Here is a 22,438-nt window from a genome sequence, read left to right as displayed (position 1 = left end):
ATTATGCATGATCACATTAGCTACTATGGATGAACTAACATGCTTATCATTTGGCAAACTCAATCATGCAAAGGCCAAAGCAAGATACTATAAAGAGCAGCCACATAACAATCAAGAGAGCTCAATCACAATAATAGCAATTAACCATACAATAATCAACAATGCTAGTTAGTGGTAGTAGCTAGGTTTAACTTACTACCTTGCTTCAAAAGTCTTAGCCTTTCTTCCTTCTCCTCTTTCCCTTGGCAAATATCAAACCCTAACCATGTGATTCAACAAAAATGGCAGCAAGAATCATTATCCAACCATGAAAAAGCAAGAACATACATCAAAATGATTCTTGAACCATAAAGTTCCCTCCTTTGTTCACTAGTTTTAGATTTGGTTCTCTTTAACCCTAAAAATCACTCCTTGACTTGTTCCTACATGGATTTTCATGTAGATTCCAAAAATAGGCTTAGATTTGTGAAAATAAAACTGATTCTTCCAGCCACAAACCGACCAAACCACTAGAGGTTTTGACCCAAAATTTTCAGCTTTGCTTTTAGGCTTCCAACACTTGTTCTTTTAGTCTACCCTACACCATTCCTCATTTTAAGCATCATGGAAGCCTTAAAACAATGAAAAGCTCATCCTAGGGTCCAGTTCTTCACTTGGCCGAAAATAACTCTCACAACAACAACCATGAAAAATGCTTTAAAATCACTTAAACTCACTTGCCAACACTAGGATCTAGCTTGTGTTGTTGTGTCTTAGCAAGTGTTATGATCAAAACTTCTTTCCCCTTTTTATTAATCAGTTTGGTCCACATTAAGAGAGGGAAGAGACAGATTTTAAACCATAAAAATGAAAGAAACCAAAGCAAGAACACTTCTAGGACCAAGATCTAACCTTGAAACCTTGCTAGGATGATCAAAAGTGCTCCCTTTCTCCTTGTTTCCTCTCAAACTCTCTCTTTTTCTCTATTTTTCTCCCTTGCACGAAATGAACATCTGAAAATGGGGAGAGAAGAGCTTGATTAAGGCTTCAAAATATCCCAACCACCTTCTTTAATGATAGTCCAAGTGTCATTACCCTACTAAGTCTTGATTCCTCTCTCTTAATTAACATAATTCCAAATGAAATTATTTACTAAAGTCAAAATCCTCTCCATTCATGGAATGACACTTGGCTAATTCAAATCTTCTCCTTCAAGAGCTTGACACATGGCTCAATAGGATCCCTTGGATTTGCAAGACACCAATCTTGCTTTATCGGTATACTTTAGGCTCTGAGTTTAACTTCTTTTTTATAATTACAGTAACTTAGTCTCTGTAATTATTTTCTATCAGATCCTTAATTTATTCTCCTCATTATTGTCTTCCCAAATTGTCCTCTTTGTCTCAAAATTAATTTCCTAATATTTAAATAAAAAGGAAAATTAATTTCCTTCTCTTTAGGGATTTTTCCACTTTTCACATTTATTTGGAAAAATCTTGGACACTTGAGGGTTTCCATTTAATTCCATAATTCCTTATAATTCCTTGGGATCTCATAGGAATTTTCTTGAATTTTATTCCTCTTAAAATATTTATTTGGAATTTTCCAAATAAAATCCCTCAATTAGCCTAAATCACCCTTAAATTCTCTTATAATTTCTCTAAGGGTAATTTGGTCATAAAACCAACTTTATAATTTCATATAACTCTCAAAGGATATTATCCCTATTTTTCCTTAATTTTTCATGGCTCGAAAATATTTTTCCTTATTTACATTTGACCAATTTTCTTTAATTAGTCAATTTCCTATAATTGGCTTGGAAAATTACTGTAATTATTTTCCACCAAAATTCTTTGACTTTTCCTTATTACTTTTAATCCTCAATAATTTGAGAATATTTCTTGTCTCCAATTATCATAATACTGGATGTGACATTTCTCCCCCCTAAATAAATTTCGTCCTCGAAATTTAAAGCATACCTTAATGGAAAAGCTCTGGGTACTTTTCCTTCATCTCAGCTTCCATCTCCCATGTGGCTTCTTCCGAGGAAAGACCCTTCCAAACCACTTTAACCAAGGGAATCTGCTTGTTCCTCAGCTGCTTGGTCTTCTGATCAATGATTCGTTCCGGTCTAACCTCAAAAGATAGATTATCCCGAAGCGCAATGTCATCATAACTTATGACATGTGTGGGATCTGGATGGTACTTCTTCAGTTGGGAGACATGGAAAACATCATGAATCTGGCTTAACTTTGGGGGAAGAGCCAACTTGTAGGCCACTGGTCCAGCTTTAGATAAAATCTGGAATGGTCCAACATACTTCGGACTGAGCTTTTAGTCTTTAGCGATCGACCGACTCCCGTTGTTGGCGACACTTTGAGGAATACGTGATCACCAACGTCAAATTCTAACGGTCTCCTTCTTGTATCGGCATAACTCTTCTGTCTGCTTTGAGCCGTTAGAAGCCTTTGCTGAATAGCCTTTATCTGTCGGGAAGTCTGATCCACCATGTCGGGACCAAGAGAACTTCTTTCACTAAGCTCTGTCCAGCATAAGGGGGATCTGCACTTTCTCCCATAGAGTGCCTCGTAAGGTGCCATCCGAATACTCGAATGGAAACTGTTATTGTAGGCAAATTCAATTAATGGTAGAGACGTATCCCAATTACCGCCAAAATCCAATACACAGGCACGTAACATATCCTCCAAGGTCTGAATGGTTCTTTCCGTCTGCCCATCCGTCTGAGGGTGGTAGGCTGTGCTGAATCTGAGAGTGGTGTCCATTTCTTTCTGTAAGGACCTCCAAAACTTAGAAGTAAATCTTGGGTCTCGGTCCGAAACAATACTACTTGGCACACCATGCAGCCTAACAATCTCCTTGATGTAAAGTCTCGCTAACTTCTCTGGAGAATCCTTTACATTCATGGCGAGAAAATGCGCGGACTTAGTCAGACGGTCTACTATCACCCATATCGCATCATGTTTAGCCACTGTCATCGGTAACCCTACTATAAAGTCCATAGATATACTGTCCCATTTCCACTCAGGGATATCCAGGGGTTGTAACTCTCCTGCAGGTTTCTGGTGTTCTACCTTCACCTTCTGGCAGGTAAGACACTTCGTCACATATTCCGTGATATCCTTCTTCATTCCAGGCCACCAGAAGAGTTCTTTAACATCATGGTACATCTTTGTCATTCCTGGATGAAGAGTATATTTGCTCTTATGGGCTTCGGCTAGTATTTCTTTTCTGAGGTCAGACACTTGGGGAACATAGGTTCTTCCTTTAAACTTCAGTATCCCTTCCTCAGAAATTTCAAAGTTCTTAACCTCACCTCTAGACAGCTTCTCCTTGAGAATTTTCACTAGCCAGTCCTGTGACTGTGCTTCTCTGATTTGATCCTTGAGCAGGGCTGTAAACTGGGTTCTACCTCTATTTCCTTCTACTAATTGCATCTGATATAGAGGACCCCAATCTCTGAAATCCTCTACCAACTTCTGCTCTCTGATCATCAGCGATGCTACCTGTACTGTCTTTCTGCTTAAGGCATCCGCGACTACATTTGCTTTGCCTGGATGGTACTTAATTTGAAAATCATAGTCTTTGAGTAAGTCCATCCACCTTCGTTGTCTCATATTCAACTCTTTCTGATCATGAAGGTACTTAAGGCTTTTGTGGTCACAAAACAATTCTACGGTTGCTCCATATAGATAGTGTCTCCATATCTTCAGTGCATAAACTATCGCCGCCAATTCCAGGTCGTGGGTCGGGTAATTCTCCTCGTGAGATTTCAACTGGCGTGAGGCATAGGCTACTACCCGCCCTTGCTGCATAAGTACACATCCCAGTCCCTGCTTGCTAGCATCTGTATAAACCACATACGGTTGTGAAGGATCGGGAAGTGTAAGTACGGGAGTAGAAGTGAGCTTCCTCTTCAGCTCCTGAAAACTAGCCTCACTCTTCTCGTCCCACAAGAACGGCTGGTTCTTCCTGGTTAACTTGGTCAGCGGGAGAGCAATTCGAGAAAAGTCCTGGATGAATCTTCTGTAATACCCTGCTAGTCCGAGGAAACTTCTGATCTCGGTCACCGTCTTGGGTCTCTCCCAGTTGAGTACTGCCTCAATCTTACTGGGGTCGACAGCCACTCCCTCTCGGGAAATCACATGGCCGAGAAATCGGACTTCCTGGAGCCAAAACTCACACTTACTAAGTTTAGCCACCAGCTGTTTCTCTTTCAGGGTATTTAGGACAATCCTCAAATGCTCCTCATGCTCTTCTGGAGATTTGGAGTACACTAAGATGTCATCAATAAATACGACCACAAATTGATCCAAGTAAGGACGAAAAATCCTATTCATGTAGTCCATGAATATCGCAGGTGCATTCGTCAATCCAAACGGCATCACTAAAAATTCATAGTGTCCATATCGGGTTCTAAACGCAGTTTTTGGGACATCTTCAGACTTAATCTTGAGTTGGTGGTAGCCAGATCTTAGGTCAATCTTAGAGAATACACTGGCTCCAACTAGCTGGTCTAACAGATCATCTATCCTGGGAAGCGGATACTTGTTCTTAACTGTGACTTTGTTCAACTCCCTGTAGTCTATACACAGCCTTAGACTACCATCTTTTTTCTTGACAAACAACACTGGAGCACCCCATGGCGACACACTTGGCCTAATAAAACCTTTTTCAAGTAGCTCCTCTATCTGTTTTTTAAGTTCTGTCATTTCATTAGGAGCCATTCTATAAGGGGCCTTAGAAATTGGTCCTGCTCCAGGTACTATGTCAATTGTGAATTCTACCTCTCTGTCTGGGGGTAATCCTGTGATCTCTATCGGAAACACTTCTGGAAATTCCCTAACCACTGGGATTCCTCTTATCCCTTCCTCAACTTCTACTTGCACCGAGAAGAAAACGAGGAATCCTTGACAGCCTTTTCGTAAGCATTTGCCCGCTTGGGCCTCCGTAATGAAGTTTAATCTAACTTCTGGATTCAACTCTAAATCCCTTGTGGGTAAGATTAGGGTTTTGTTCTTACAATCCATTAGGATATTGTGGGATGACAACCAATTGAGTCCAATCACCACATCCATCTCATGGAAAGGCATGCATATCAAATCTATAGCAGTGCAACAGTGCTCATAACAAACTATACAGTTCAGGCATACATCAGATGTAATTACCCTACTCTGCGTTGGGGTAGACACATATATATCATATGGCAATGTATTTATACTCAAGCCAAGTCTTTCCGCACAGGCATATGAAATAAAAGAATGACTAGCACCCGAATCAAACATTGCAATCACCGGAGAATTGTTAATCATGATCGTACCTTGGATCATCTCCGGAGACTTCCGGGCTTCTTCTCTTGTGATGGCAAACACTCGGCCCTGGGTGCGTGGTCTTGCCTGCTCCGTGTTCTGTGGGCACTCTCTTGAGAAATGTTCAGGTTTGCCACAAGTATAGCAAACATTCTGCCCAGCCATGCACGGCCTGTCACCGTGATTCTTGCCACACTTAGGACACTCCTTGCCCTTCGGTGCTTTACCGCCTTTCTTGTTCTTGCGGTTATTCCAGGGTTGCTTCCTCTTCTTATTCACATTGGATGAGGTAGCACCTTGACCTCCTTGACCTCCTTTCTCTGCTCGTGGAGTTGTCTTGACCATCAGATGATGGTTGAAGCTGCTTTTCGTGATTCGGCAAGCTTCCACTGCTTTATTGAACTGCTCAAATTGTCTGGGAGCAATCATCTCCCTCAATGATGGCCTCAGTCCTCGAACCATCTTCTCCGTCGTCCACCTCTCATCATCTCTATATCGGAGATAGCTTGAATAATGAGAGAGACGGATGAACTTAGCCAAGTACTCATCGAAAGGCTCGTCATCCTTTTGCTTCAAAGTCAGAAACTCTGCTTCTCTTTCGTTGCGGACAGATCTCGAAAAGTACTTCTCATAAAACTGCTCCAGAAACACTTCCCAAGTCACTGTCGTGTTTCGAGCATCGAGAAGAATCTCAGTATTCTTCCACCAGCGATCCGCATCTTTCTCTAGCTTATATATCGCCATCTGGGCTTTTCGCTCTGATGAGCAGTCCATCACCTTGAAGATCTTCTCTAGGCGATTAATCCACTCTTCCGCCGCTTGAACATCGAATGTTCCATCAAATGACGGCGGGTTGTGCTTACAGAATCGGGTCATCCACTGTTGAATGCTATCGGGTTCTGCTGCTGGCATTACCGGTCTTGGCAATTGTTCTGATGCTGGTGCTGCAGAGACCTCTTCCTCTGGTTGCCTCCTCTCGAGGTTTGCTAATGCTGCTGCTACTGCTGCAGCTATCGCTGCATCCCTTTCTTGTTCCTGACGAGCTTGAGCTGCTCTCATGTCCTCGATGGTCTTTTGTTGTTGCTCGAGGCGTTCCAGAATTAATTGTAATGGATCAGGAGGGACCCTTGCATCTTGCACTAGAGGTCTCTCTGGTGAAGGGTTTCGTCGGGTTCTAGCCATTGCTTAACTTAACCGAATAGCATAACAAGGAACAAGAAAAATAAATATCATGCTTGGATTTCATTATCAAAATAGGCATACAGCAATCAGCACTTAAACATCAACCAGCTAGAATACAATCAACATACAGCAGCCAAGCATTGACCAGTCAAAGTGCAATCAACATCAACCAAGCATTATCAGCCTAACCTACTCGGGTTAGCTGTACCAAAATATATCCTACGTTAGTGATAGGATAGTCCTAGCGTCTACAGAAAGTGAACAATAATAAAGCCCTCAAGGCTTCGAATCCAGTCCTCCACATCATCTCCCAGCAAGTAGTTCAGGCGAGTGATCTCATGGTTCCAGAAAGGGGTATTAGGTAGGACCTCTACCATCTCACTCAGCCAGTCATAAGGATCCAGGTAAGGGTTGCCTGGTCCATGTGCCTGATACAGCTCTCTCACACCTTGGAGGTAATCCAGGTGTACTCTCAGGTCTGCATCAACATCCCTCCTGATGTGACGCCCTATGAACCTCAGCCGGTCACTCAGCTGACCCACACTACGGATCTCATGACTAGGCTGAACTGGTGCAGGTACAATTGGTACTGCAGGTACTACAGGTATTACCGGGGCTGGGGGTACAACTGGTACAGTACTAGGTCCAGGGATATTACATTGGTACATAGCAGGAGGAACAGGCTGCTTAAGAGACTGAACATAAAGATCTAAATCTATGGCTCTTGGTACATTCCAGTTACAGGGTTGACCAAGTCTCCGGGTCGGGGAGATACAGCAACTGTTCTGCAGTGATTCCTAGCAGCTCTGGATAGTGCTCAACACAGTCATTGGAGCACACTGATGAATGGCCAGGGCTGCATCTCCCATTACCCATTCCTCTGGGTCTTCATCTTTGGTGAGATCAATTACTATTGGATCCCAAGTGTTGACTGACGGCTCAGATTTTGTATCCCATTCCATGGTAATCCCCATCTTGGTTCCTGAAAATAGGTGTTAGTTCTCTACATCTAAGGGATACTTAAGCAGAGCGTTCTATCTTATGCCAGAACCTCCGCTCTGATACCAAAAATGTCACACCTTACTATAATATTGACTTAGGTTCCTTTCAAAATCATTTTTGACCACATTGGATGGTCTTGGGCTCACTTTTTACCATAAAAACGCTAATTTTCGGATTTTTACTGTTCATCGGGTAAAAATCCAGTTTTTCTGGCCCAACTTCAAAAATTCATAACTTATTCTACAAAAATCCAATTGGGGTGATTCAAAATTCTACTTAAATCTCTTTAAGTCCTCTTTCAAGGAAAAATAATCTCATTGTCCAATTCTTTATGAGAAAGCGTCAGGTTTTTAAGAAAACAACACTGTCCATTTGCCAAAAACCCTGATGTCCAGATTCTGACCATTAACTTTGAAAAATTATTATAAATCGTATACTGGTCCATTTTTAACGTATTAGCTATCAATTTGAAGCTCAGGATGTCATCTTTCATCATGCCAAATTTCACGATTTAAAGCGTTCGGGAACATAATCAAAAAGTCACGTGAACCGGTCAGGGTCAGTGTGCTTCCAGCACTGTTAGTTTAATATTTACATAACCAAAATAAGCTCACGAATTTTGTGGCTAAACTCCACAAATCAACCTTCAATCTGCAGCTTCCCTTTTGAAGATTCAGGCCCTAAAATGTTACATGATTCTTGGGGGATGAGATTTTTGGAAATCCCAGTAGTAAATTAACCAACTATATCACCAAGCAAGCATCATTATTATGCATGATCACATTAGCTACTATGGATGAACTAACATGCTTATCATTTGGCAAACTCAATCATGCAAAGGCCAAAGCAAGATACTATAAAGAGCAGCCACATAACAATCAAGAGAGCTCAATCACAATAATAGCAATTAACCATACAATAATCAACAATGCTAGTTAGTGGTAGTAGCTAGGTTTAACTTACTACCTTGCTTCAAAAGTCTTAGCCTTTCTTCCTTCTCCTCTTTCCCTTGGCAAATATCAAACCCTAACCATGTGATTCAACAAAAATGGCAGCAAGAATCATTATCCAACCATGAAAAAGCAAGAACATACATCAAAATGATTCTTGAACCATAAAGTTCCCTCCTTTGTTCACTAGTTTTAGATTTGGTTCTCTTTAACCCTAAAAATCACTCCTTGACTTGTTCCTACATGGATTTTCATGTAGATTCCAAAAATAGGCTTAGATTTGTGAAAATAAAACTGATTCTTCCAGCCACAAACCGACCAAACCACTAGAGGTTTTGACCCAAAATTTTCAACTTTGCTTTTAGGCTTCCAACACTTGTTCCTTTTAGTCTACCCTACACAATTCCTCATTTTAAGCATCATGGAAGCCTTAAAACAATGAAAAGCTCATCCTAGGGTCCAGTTCTTCACTTGGCCGAAAATAACTCTCACAACAACAACCATGAAAAATGCTTTAAAATCACTTAAACTCACTTGCCAACACTAGGATCTAGCTTGTGTTGTTGTGTCTTAGCAAGTGTTATGATCAAAACTTCTTTCCCCTTTTTATTAATCAGTTTGGTCCACATTAAGAGAGGGAAGAGACATATTTTAAACCATAAAAATGAAAGAAACCAAAGTAAGAACACTTCTAGGACCAAGATCTAACCTTGAAACCTTGCTAGGATGATCAAAAGTGCTTCATTTCTCCTTGTTTCCTCTCAAACTCTCTCTTTTTCTCTATTTTTCTCCCTTGCATGAAATGAACATCTGAAAATGGGGAGAGAAGAGCTTGATTAAGGCTTCAAAATATCCCAACCACCTTCTTTAATGATAGTCCAAGTGTCATTACCCTACTAAGTCTTGATTCCTCTCTCTTAATTAACATAATTCCAAATGAAATTATTTACTAAAGTCAAAATCCTCTCCATTCATGGAATGACACTTGGCTAATTCAAATCTTCTCCTTCAAGAGCTTGACACATGGCTCAATAGGATCCCTTGGATTTGCAAGATTATCTTGCTTTATCGGTATACTTTAGGCTCCGAGTTTAACTTCTTTTTTATAACTACAGTAACTTAGTCTCTGTAATTATTTTCTATCAGATCCTTAATTTATTCTCCTCATTATTGTCTTCCCAAATTGTCCTCCTTGTCTCAAAATTAATTTCCTAATATTTAAATAAAAAGAAAAATTAATTTCCTTCTCTTTAGGGATTTTTCCACTTTTCACATTTATTTGGAAAAATCTTGGACACTTGAGGGTTTCCATTTAATTCCATAATTCCTTATAATTCCTTGGGATCTCATAGGAATTTTCTTGGAATTTTATTCCTCTAAAAATATTTATTTGGAATTTTCCAAATAAAATCCCTCAATTAGCCTAAATCATCCTTAAATTCTCTTATAATTTCTCTAAGGGTAATTTAGTCATAAAACCAACTTTATAATTTTATATAACTCTCAAAGGATATTATCCCTATTTTTCCTTAATTTTTTATGGCTCGAAAATATTTTTCCTTATTTACATTTGACCAATTTTCTTTAATTAGTCAATTTCCTATAATTGGCTTGGAAAATTACTGTAATTATTTTCCACCAAAATTCTTTGACTTTTCCTTATTACTTTTAATCCTCAATAATTTGAGAATATTTCTTGTCTCCAATTATCATAATACTGGATGTGACAGCATTAACTTATGTTGAACTATTTTCGATCACCTAATCGATCACTGGTTTTTCGATAATATGATCGATCATTCAATTCCCTAAAACTCATGTTTTCACAAAACGTGATCGATAATCAGTTTCTTTGTCTTACAGGATTAAATTTCTCTTCTCACTTTATTCGATCATTTGTTCAAATATTCATTGATCGATCAACTGTTCGATCACTTCAGATAGTCTGTGTCTTTCATTGAATATATTCATACCCATGGTTTATCGATAACATTATCCATCATACATTTATCGATAAGTTGTTCGATCATCAATGACTGAAGTTTCATTTCAATAACATTTGAATTATCAATAATCTGTTCGATCAAACAAGTGTTCGATCACTTGTTCGATCATGGAACGATTTCCTTTTGCTATGATAATTCTTAGAGTCAATGATCCAACACTTGATCGATAATATTGGTGAACTAATTCGAAAAAGTCTTCATTCTGTTTATCGATAACCTGATCTATCATCAAGTAATCGATCATCTCTTCGATCAAACTAAACCAGAATGACTTTCTGCTCTTCTTACAGATAAATGATTTCGTCACAAATCTTTGAATGATAAATTTGTTTTCTCTTCTTTGTTCATGATTAAAGTATTCACCGCAAGACTCTCATTTGCTCAAAGCTTAAAATATGCAGATTAATGAAAATGAGTGCAACGGCTCTTCAACGGGATTACGTAGACTGCGACCTACAGTGTCAGAAGCTCAGACGCATTAATGACGGAGCCGTTGAAACCAGCGAAACACGCAAACGGAGTCACAACGGCTAGAAGCTCTTCCGTCTAACAGCTACTTAACGATATCAACTATAAAAGGCGCGAAGAAGCATTAATGAAGAGATTGAATATCGGAACTACCACCTGCGATTATTTAGTCTAGCATTCAATACTCTATTTTTCACGAAACTACCGAGCATCAGTGTTTATCATTAAATTCACTCTGTAAGAGAGCCAATTACTACTCTTATTAAAAACTTGAGTGATACTCAAGAGTGTGGACTCTTGAGAGGGCTTGTATCCTTACGGGAGTAAGGGGGAGTGATTGAGCGATTCAATTACTGTACCGAGGCACCAAGAGCCCTGTCGAACTTGGAAGATAGTGAAATACTCAGAGGTGTTCTGGGGACTGGAAGTAGGTCACGTGGTTTAGACCGAACCAGTATAAATCTTGTGTCTCCTCTCTGCGGTTAAATTTCTCCTTACTCTGACTCTCTGTTTTTATTCAATACTGTCACGCATTTGATTTAAAATTTTTGTAACTCACCCAATTCACCCCCCTCTTGGGTGAGATTGTTTCTAACAGCAGTTACGTTATGTAATTGCTTGCCATTGTTTTCTGATTTCTACTTCATCATTCACCGAATACTAAATATAAACCCTCAAATGCAATAATCCTGTTCCTATTTCACCATGAAGCAGCCACAAAAATGAATAATCCAAATCCCACCATCAACTTCTTTCCCACAGGTTCACTCCCTCTCTTACTACAAATCCTCTTTCCCACAACCAAAACCCACCAAATCAACAATCTCTACAGAATGGTGATGCGGAGGAGTAAGATAATAGCATTTCCAACATTCTTCTTTTCTTCTTCCCGTATTTCATCAGCGTCGGTCTTCCTCTCTCCTTTCTCTCACTTTCAGACAGGGCATTTCAGTCTTTTGGCCAAAAATCTGAATTCCAGATTGGTACCCAGTCCCTTATATGTCATTTTGCTTATTCAGGTGCCTTATTTGTCTTTTTGAAATTCAGGTGATATTTTGTTGTCATTTTCCCTATTTCTTAAGTATTAAATTGTAGACTAAAAATTTAGAATTTCTTTAAATAGAATTTTCACTTAATTAAAATTTCCATAGCAGATGTCTTTTATTGTCAATGCTATTTTTATGTTATTTGTACTATATTTTTCTCTAATTTTTTATTGAAATAATTAATTAAAAACTTTAAAATATATTAGTTTAATTACAAACGGTCCAACCATAGTCAAACGAACAAATAATGAACCAGCATTTACTTGTATTGCTCAGTCATTGAAAATATGAGCTATTGGTCGCCCCTCAATGTATTTCAATGCTATTAGGCAACTTCGTTGGTCCGTGCTCTTTTTTTTTTTTTTTTTTGGGATCTCTATGAACAAGTCACCATAATGAAAAAAACCAATGGGGAGGTAATTAAAAAGAAATAAAATTATAGAGATCTAATTAGAAACACCCTAAAAATATAGGGACTTGAGATTAAATTTTCATATATATATATATATTATATTATTCTTTGAACCCCTAACCTTCTTGTCCTGCATCCGCCCTCGCACTTGAGTTCCCAGTGTAATTTTATGATTTGATAAACTTTTGCATGAATATTTAAAAAAACAATTTTAATCTGTTTAGACTATGTATTCATTTTCAATTCGAGTATTTTTCAATTTCGTCATTACTTGAATTAATTTAAGGCCTCTAGCATAAGTTTCGCAATGTTCTTGGACTAGACTTCTAATTAAACTGTTTTAATATTTAGTCCACCTACTGAAAAATCTAAATTGTTTTCTTCTAAATGCTCCCGGTTGTCTTTAGGCTAACCGGCATAGGAGAATAATTAGAAATGCCTTCATTCAAATATAACACTTCAGATTCTTCAAGACTATCATACTAGCACTCATTCAACAAAGATCTGTCTATTTTAGAATAAATTCTATCAGTTCCAACATGCCTATAAAACCAAGTAAAGTGATTAACCCTATTTTTTTATGCTCACAAGTTATTATTTATGCTCTTGGTCTGTCACATTCGGGAGTCGTTAAAAAAAGAAGAGAAAATTAGCACAAATTCCATCACTATATTATTGAAATCTAGTAATACCTGATTCGCTTAAAAATGGGTGCGGAATGACATTATGAAATCCAAATATATTCAATTAACGAAATTTGGGAATTTGAATATGTCACACCTTACTTTTAGACCACATTTTGTCTCAATTGGGACCATTTAGAATCATTTCTTATGGAATAAAGTTAGAAAAATTTGAACTTTAAAATTTCATAAATTCGGGTTACTATTCATTGTAACCCTAATGAAAAATTTGAACTTTAAAATTTCATAAATTCGGGTTACTATTCATTGTAACCCTAATGAAGGCCAAACTTTGAAAACTCATAACTAATTCTTTCAAGTTCTATTTAAAGCTCTTAATATGATATTTAAGGGAAAAATACTCACCGGTGTCTAGGTTTTACCAATCAGTGCTAGATTTCATGTAAAGTAGTACTGTTCATATGATCATTTTTTAATTTTTCAGAATTTATTCCCAACTTTAGAAGAGTATAACTCTTTGTAAAAAACTTTAAATTTAATGAATTACCATTTGTTTTAAAGCTAAAAATATAATTAATAAGCCTGCTAAATTTCAGCCAAAGTCTCATCCATTTGCACATAATTTCATATGGTCAAACTTTGCCCTTAAAAAGTTAACTTTTATCCTCTTTTTATGCAATTATTGGTTATTCTTCTCTTTTCATTTCATATGACTATTTCAATTACATAACTCATGCCAACATATGATTTCTTGATGATATAATCACATACATATCACCTTTGGTTATTAATACATTAATCCCACATAATTCACAATAATTCATAATAATTACAAACATTATTCCAAGAGGCATAACAATCAATTATCTCCCAAAATGATCTTCTTTCCTTTGTCTTTGCTTGATCCAACCCCTAGTTGATGAATATTTGAACATAAAAGAATAAGATTTCATAGAAATCTCAGTAGCAATGAGTTATAATTATCATGCTAATCATGCTATGTGAAAATATGCTATGTTACCATGAGAATAACATTATCATGTAACATTTCATGTGCATATAATTTGCCATGGGAAGAGAGCAATCAATCAAGCATTATACTATTCCTCATAACATATTGCCAAGGTATATTCAACATAGAATTCCATACATAATCACATAATTTGTTCAATCACATCATGGCAACATAAATCAAATAACACACACATTTAAACAAGCAAGAAAACACTCAAATTATGAGTTCAATGCTACCTCTTACTCAAGTATTCAATTAGGCCTCTTTAAGGATTTTGTACTTCTCTTTGTTTTTTTGCACAATGCCTATCAATCTAAGTATAAACACATTCCAAATTACTAATAATCCAAGCATAAACACTAATGCTCAACATTAAACTCAATTAGACCCCTTTTTCCTTGATTTTTGACATAATTATTACCTCTTTGTTTCAATAATCTCTTGGGCCATTCCTACACAATTTTTCATGTAGAATCCAAATATCAAATTAGATTTAACAAAATCACACTCCTTTCCCTTCAAACTAATTTGGCCAAATAGGCAGGTTTAGGGTTCTAAAATTTTTATTTTTTATTCCAATGATTTTAAACACTTTTTCTTGGTGTTTTCCTACACAAAAACACTTTTTAAACTTATTGGAATTATCAAATCACATTGGAAAAACTTCTAACCTCAAGAACTCATGATGACCGAAAATGCTCCCTTAAACCTTGATTTGGTTTTCTTTCAAAATTCAATCCAAACACCAATTAAACATGCTATTTCGAGTTCATATTCATGATTTCTATGCCTCCTTAATGCTTCTTCAATGTGACCAAAAATGGGCAGCATATAAGCTTAGGATTTGTCATGAAATTTCAACCAAAACAACCCTTAAATCTACCCAAAATTAAGCTTAGACATATCTTAATGGATTCTTGCTTGAAGCTTGATGATTTTTTCTTGATTTGGAAGGTTTTAGGTGTTGTTTGAGGGTGAGGTTTTAGTTAGACAGAATTTTCCCTATTTTTGGTTGAATTATGTGCAATTATAGGGGGTATTTATAGAGTTCAAGATCTGACCATAAGCCCTCTAAAATGGTGCCATTTTCTGCCACTTAAGGGGCCATGTGTCTTTCTTCATATGCCTCAAATTTCAGCTCATGTTGAGTGTCCCTTCTTAATTTTTTTTTAGATTTTAGGCTTAAATTAGGCTTAAACCCTCTTTGCATATTGGGCCATGGCTGCACGAAATTTCTGGGCTCTCCTAACCCAAAATGAATCCCAAAAATGATTAGAAAAGAAGAGAAAGTGTGACCTAATCATAAATATCAATTTCTATTCAAAACTCACTATTTTGGTTACTATTCCCAAAAATAGTTCTAGGTCTCCAAAAATTTATTTCTCTACATCAAAAATCCTCTTTTAGTATAGGAAGTCCCCCTAAAAATTTTTAGAATTTATCTCAACCTCTAACTATTTATTTTGAATTTTCTTTGAAATTGGGCTTTACCGATAAGATTTTGGTAATAAATATTTTAAAATTAATCCCTATATTTTCAGGACCTGAAAATAATTTATAAAATCAAATAAATGCTTAATTAATTTTTTCATATTTTTTATGGAATTATTAAGGCCTCTACATATTTAAAATAATTATTTCTACTTGATTTTTACTATTTTTCCCGAAAACCCTTGTTTTCAAGAAATCTTGTAATAAGTTACTTTTGAGTCATTTCCACCTTCAAGGCCTCAATTAAAATCCCAAAACTTCTAATTTACTTTTTTACCTTTTTTTTTTTGGAAATTTTCTATAATTTTATAATAATGATGTTTTCATTTAACTCAATATATTCTGTCACATCTCACAAAAATTTAACCCTGATAATAGGTATAAAAAATTAAGTTAATGGCCAAAAATTTAACTCATTATTAAATGGGATTTTATGTGGATTTATAATTAAATACTATTAAATATAAATATTTTAAAAATAAGACATATGATCATGTGTGATTAGAGAACTTGATATAATGGATATAAGAAACTTGCTATTGATGTAAATATTGTCTAATTTCAAATCTAATCAAATATACCAGTTCATGTATCGCACAAAGGAGAAATTTCTAGTTCTTAACTAAATCAATTTTTTCAGCCCAAAAAAAAAGAAGACTAAATCAATTTTGCTCCAAAGTTAGTGGTCCAAATTTTTAACTTTAGCTCTTGAAAAGCATTTTACTATGTAATTAAGACCCGGCTTACCATTTGGTCTAGAAACTCATGTTAAAGCTGAGGATGTGTATTATTGGTGTACCAAATTTCATAGCCTAACACAAGCATTTACCCTATATAAAAGCAGCCACAAGACTGACACTCCAGCAAGTATGCAGAGATTAACTATCAACCTCCAACTATGAAACTTTGCCATGAACTTAGCATGGCACTTACCTTGTGGATAGAGCTAGCTATTCGTCTCCTCCTTAGGGAAAGGAAATTACATACCAAATCATAATTAACTTTACATGCCAAATTATAATTATACAAGCATTTAATTATTATATAAACTTTCAATAACAAAATATAAACAAGCTTCCATGGCTTCCACTAGTACTAGCTAATCTTCCACAAGCTCGTCCTTCCACTTTGATTTTGATGCACTTGGTCCAATGGTCGATACATAAAGGAAATGGATGAGATTTGGGGAATCTCAATAGAAAAACATCAACACAATATATAATATGCAACTGTAATTAACCAAGCCTGTAAATAGCCAATGCAAGAAAAATACCTTACAACAAATACGCATAACCGCGGTACAAACTCAAGTAAGGATATTACATGTTGAAAAGCCCAATACGTGCTCCATCTGATCAAGAGGTGGAGCTGCAGATTTTATAGATATTGGCCTAATAAAATGATTAGAGACAAAGCTTCCGTCTATAAGTTTCGGGTTGTGTGGTCCAAGCCTTAAGCAAGTAATGCTCTCATTAGGGGGAAAGGAGCCTCTCCACTTCCCCACCATTTTCATCTACTTCCAATCCCAACCGTTAAAATTATAAATTAAACAATCCTAATTTCATATTTTATGAATTTATAAATAAGATATCTTTTATTGTTGTTTTAAATTAATCCTCATGGCTAAAATTTATTAGTTTTAATTTTATTTATTTTGTAAAAAATTTTTACTTTTTGCTTATAATTTTGTAAAATATGAAATCTGGACACTTAAAGCTTTCAACTAGCCCCACCCTCACCCTTGTTATTTTATGCCAATTTTCATAAAGAGCTTGGACGAGAGAGGGAGGCAGAGCATGAAGGAGAAGAAGAGGAAGGAGATGAGCATCCCACTCACATGCAATGTTGAATATAGGCTAAGATAAGAGTTCTAAACACTATCCCACCCTTATTTCCTTCATTTGGTGCTTGATATTTAAGAATGACGATTTAAAGATCTAACCTTAGAGAGAGCAAATGACGAACATATATATACCAAATATGCTCTTGTAAAGATCTTGAATATTGAAATGTCAGAAAGTCAAAAAAGTCACCCTTTCAGTGGCAACTTTTGTCTCCACTGAAAGTGTCACTAGAGAAAATAGGACCACCATTGGTCATCAGCACATCATCACCAGTAGCCTGCCAGGTGTCGCCACATCACCAACTAGATATTATCATCATAAATATGGCCCTTTGATCGGGCTGGAATGTCATCTTCTGGGTCATCAAAATTGTGATTGCACCAGATAATGTAGTATAGGGCACAACCAGTCGTTCTTCTTGAGGAGCGCTTTATTGGAAAACAATCTAGTCTAAATTGGTAATCAAAAGCATGATGATTTGGGTAAAAAAAAAAACAGAGGATTCAATTGTTCTAAAGGTGGTGCAATAAATGTAAACTGCAGAGGAATAAATGTTTTTGGTGTTTTAGATGAATGAAGGAATGTTTTGGATTAAAGGGAAATTATGGTGAAATAGTCTCTTGATGATGAAAACTTAGCTATCACTGCTTTTAAAATGATTGGGAGTTTTAGAAATATCTAAGTCTGAAGAAAAACCCTAAGTAATCAATTGGGTCCAATATCTTAATTAATGAAAATTCACTTTAATCAAAGTTAATTAACACCTCTTAAAACATTGTTGGAAGCCACTTAGAGTGTAAATGAACGGATGATGCAATGTTGTTAGATTGTCAATCAACAATCACAGAATACCAAGCACATAGATTAATCATCAATAATCACTGATTATCAATTGAACACAAGGATTCTAAACTGATATATTTATATAACTAATCCAATATTAACAACATCCAATCCAAATACATTTTAGTAGTCTAAACACAAGATTTACAATCATAAACCAAGTCTAACATAAATGCAGAAATCCTTAAATTTAGAAATCTCTAACACAGAATTAAGCACAGGTTTAGATTGATAACTCCCCTATTAAGTCCTTGAGCTCAAGCTTTGTCTTTCATCACCAAGAGGCTAAAGATTTAGCCTCTCATGTCTTTAAACTAATTGCAATCACTCCAGGTATAAACAATTATGAGTGATGCTAAAAATGGGGTTGGAAAAATAGAGAAGAAGGTGGTTGGAGTGGTTTGATCGGTTTAGAATTGTAGAAAATGATGAAGAAGTGAGGAAAAATGAAGGTGTTGGGTGTGGAATCAATGGAGGCTTCAGAGGAAATAGTGGTGGCTTCTATCCTTGCCAATCTGCAGAATGGAGAAGTGTGTCTTCATGGAGGTTGCCCCCTAGGTGTAGAAGCTGAGAAACCTATTCCAAAATGCATAGCTTCACTTAACGCACTCAGGTCGCGACCTCAGAAGTCTCAGGTCGTGACTTTAGAATCCCATGTCGTGACGTGGGGAGATAGAAAGCATTCAGTCTTGACCTAGCTCCAAAATGAATAGCTCCCTTAAAGGGAATCCAGGTCGCGACTTCAAAAATCCATGTCGTGACCTGGAGAGGCAAAACACTCCAATTCTTGCATTTTGGTCCTTATAACTTTGTGGTTCCATCAATGCTCTATCTTGAGTCTTAGATCCTTCTCTAATTGTCTGAAAATCACAACAAAGAGCTTTGTAAAGACTAACTGATTACTGATCAAGCAATTACAAATAAGGAGAGAAAATTGACCCCCTTTTTTACCCTTTAAAAAGCAAAATGCAATACATGAATCACTGTAATCAAATGAATATAAATGCATGCGTAATGAGGGTAAAAGTATTGCAAAACATCAGAAAACACTTGAGAAAATCATATGAAGATAGGTTTCTATCACCCCTATACTTGAACCTTTGTCCTCCTAGACAAAGACTTAAATCATTCTAAAGAAAGTACAGGCACAATCAAGGAAACCAATATGTTGAAAAGGGATCTTAAGAACTAAATAATTAGCACCCCTTAGGAAAACAAAAATGATAACATGAATAATGTCAAGTAATTAGATACAAAGTACAATTGACTCTAAGTGCATAAACAATAGAGATTCGCTCAAGGGACATTTAGCTCACTCTTCTCTCCTCATTGAGGTTCTTTTAACTCGAAATTCAAGTAGCAAACATCTTACCATAAGTTTGTAATAACTCTAAAATCTCCACTACTAATTAGCACTTATGTTTAGAATTAAGAAGACTTTTAGGATTGTAGTGATGGGAAGGTGAAATGGAATGGAAATGCAGTGAAGCTGAATGTCAAGAATGAAAGTAATATGAGTTAAATATCATCTATTCTTAAACAAAGAAGTTCAGATCCTAATCTTTTACCACCAAGGGAATACTTTATTTAACTTTGTTTTGTTGCTATAGCTTAGATTTGTAAAAATGTATTATATTTTTTTTTACTTTTCGATTCAAAATGATATTCCCGAAAAAGACCCATAAAAGTTAGGAAAATCTCGAATGTACAGATGAAATAAACTTAGGTGAAAGTTGTTGCTTGAACACTCAAAATGTGAATGAAATGAAGGAAGTGAAGGATAAAAAAGGGTTGAACAATGGATAAATGTTTGTGGATTGTGTTTGGGTAAAAAAGTGTAGAAAAGAATACCTCTATCATATTTAAATTACAATCAAAGTTTATTAAGTAACAAAATAGTTTTTTCCACTCAAAAAATTAATATATATATATAAACCTATGTATTTGTTATTTTATAACATTAACTTAGTATAAATTTTATAAATAAATATTCTTAATATATTGCTGGGAAGGCACGTTGGTCGAATGGGGTTAGTGATGATGGCGGGTTGATAGAAGAGGAAAAAAGCGTATTGTTGGAAGTGAATATGGAAGGGAGAGAGAGGCATAAAATTGACAGAGAGAGAAATTATTAAATATAAATTTTTGTGGGAACCATGACGTTTTATTTCTCTGACGTAAGGTAAGGTATTAGGGTTTAGGGTAGGGTTTATTTTAAAGTTATTATAAGGTATTAAGGTATTTCTTTTTTTAGGATCATTAAATGCAACGTACAATTTTTCACCTACCTCACCCCTTATTTCCCTACCAAAACATTGTCTGGACAGGAGGAAGCGGTGCATTTTAAGTTTTAACAAATCTGCCGGATTCCCCCTTCTCTTTCTTCTCCCCATCTACCGCCTCTCTACCGCTCTTTGCCATCGCCTCTTCTCTGGTCTTCTTTCCTCGGCTGATTTCTGCCATTTTCCTTCAAAAAAACAAAATAAAGGTTCTACAACCTATCAAGGTTGCTGAAAGAGGAACTACAACCTCATTGGCAAGTAGAATTTAAACATATTTACCAAGAAGGGAATCAGGTTGCTGATAGACTCGCTGGTATGAGCCACGGAATAGAAGGGTCCCGTCGGTGCTGCATGACTCCACCTTTTGCCGTGGAAGAATTAGTTACTCTTGACGCTACTAGAATTGCTATACCTAGAAGAATAGAGATTCACTAATGTACTGGGCCTGGCCCCTTTTTTCACCCCAAAACAAATAAAATAAAGGTTCTGAATAATCGGAGGTTTTCTTCTCTGGCTTGCCATCACCCTCTATTTTAGCTGCTTAGGTGTTTTTTATGCTTAGTCGTTTTTATTCTGTGATTAGGAGTGGTTCTGCTTGCCAAATCAATGCAAATCATAAATGTGCGCATAATTTTAACCAAGAGCTAAGAGAAGTTCTAGAGGATGCAAACCAATGAATAATCACTCAATTTAGGAATTAAGGCTCAAGAAAATCCTTCCAACAAGGGTTTCATATCTCAAATGCCCATACACAAAGTTTCAATAAACATTTATTAGTCACAAAGCATTAGGACACTTATCATAAAAGAGAACCACAAGATGGTGGTTAAAAAGATCAAAATAATCACTTAAAAACATACTTGGTTCTCAAAGGTACCCATAAAGTCTTAGAGAAATCATTTTCAAAATCTAAAATTCTTAAAGGCTCAAGAATGGTATGGTTTTCGGAAAAGCTGTTTGATGCAATGAGGTTAGATTAAAAAGGTAATGATTTTCTTGAAAAACATGCAAAAGTACCTTGAAAAGGTTCCTTCTATACAGCATTACAAAAAGCAAAGAAAAGAAAAATTGTGCACAAAAAAAGGTCCAAGTCGCGACCTGAAAACAGTAAAGTCGTGACCTGGGGACACAGAGAGCACCAAGTAAAGATAGGAGGTTGAGGTCGTGACTTGAGATTAGTGAGGTCATGGCCTGAATACAAAGAATGCCCTCCCCTGCTAAAACCATATCTCAAGTCGTGACCTGAAGTAGTGAGGTCGTGATGTGGCTTCACAGAAAGCTATCAAACAAAAAATTTTCAAAGCCTAAGCAATTTCAACCAGTGAAACCTTTTCAGCAAGCACCAAACAGTCAAAGATGATCCAATTCATAGCAATCCACCATCCACAATCAATTCAAAGCCAAGGAATGATGATGAAAAATTGGATTTTTCAAAAAAATTTGCCAAAAATTTGAAGCAACCACAGGAACAATGCAACAATGGCAATACAACAAAGCGAAAATGAATCCTTCCCCCACACTTAAACTTGATAGTGTTCTCACTATCAAAGGGAAAGGAAAAAAGAACATCAGCCACCATAATTAAAAAGATATAAAACCAACCATTCATAGCAATTAAATTTAGATACATTAAAGTTAAACCTCTAGGTACACAGTTTGCAGGGAAGAACAACAGAAACAAAAGAAAAACTTAAAAACAAAAGAAAACCTTCCTCCCCCACACACTTAAAGCAATGTCCTCACTACAGCACATAGTCACATACTAAAACACAAAGCTCAAAAACAAAAAACAACAAAAGTGCAAGTTGTAGCGTTCAATTCTAGATTAAAGCACAACACATCACCCTTCCAGAGAGAAGAAAAGAGCTAAGTGCAAGGACGAGAAAACTCAAGAATGCAATTAAGTGTATGGTGGTGACGGAAGCATAATCACAATCAAATCCAACT

This window comes from Neltuma alba, unplaced genomic scaffold (genome assembly GCF_004799145.2).
Source record: "Neltuma alba isolate B1F8T4 unplaced genomic scaffold, ASM479914v2 tig00010421_pilon, whole genome shotgun sequence".
Lineage (NCBI taxonomy): Eukaryota > Viridiplantae > Streptophyta > Magnoliopsida > Fabales > Fabaceae > Neltuma > Neltuma alba.
This window is presented reverse-complemented; position numbering follows the sequence as displayed.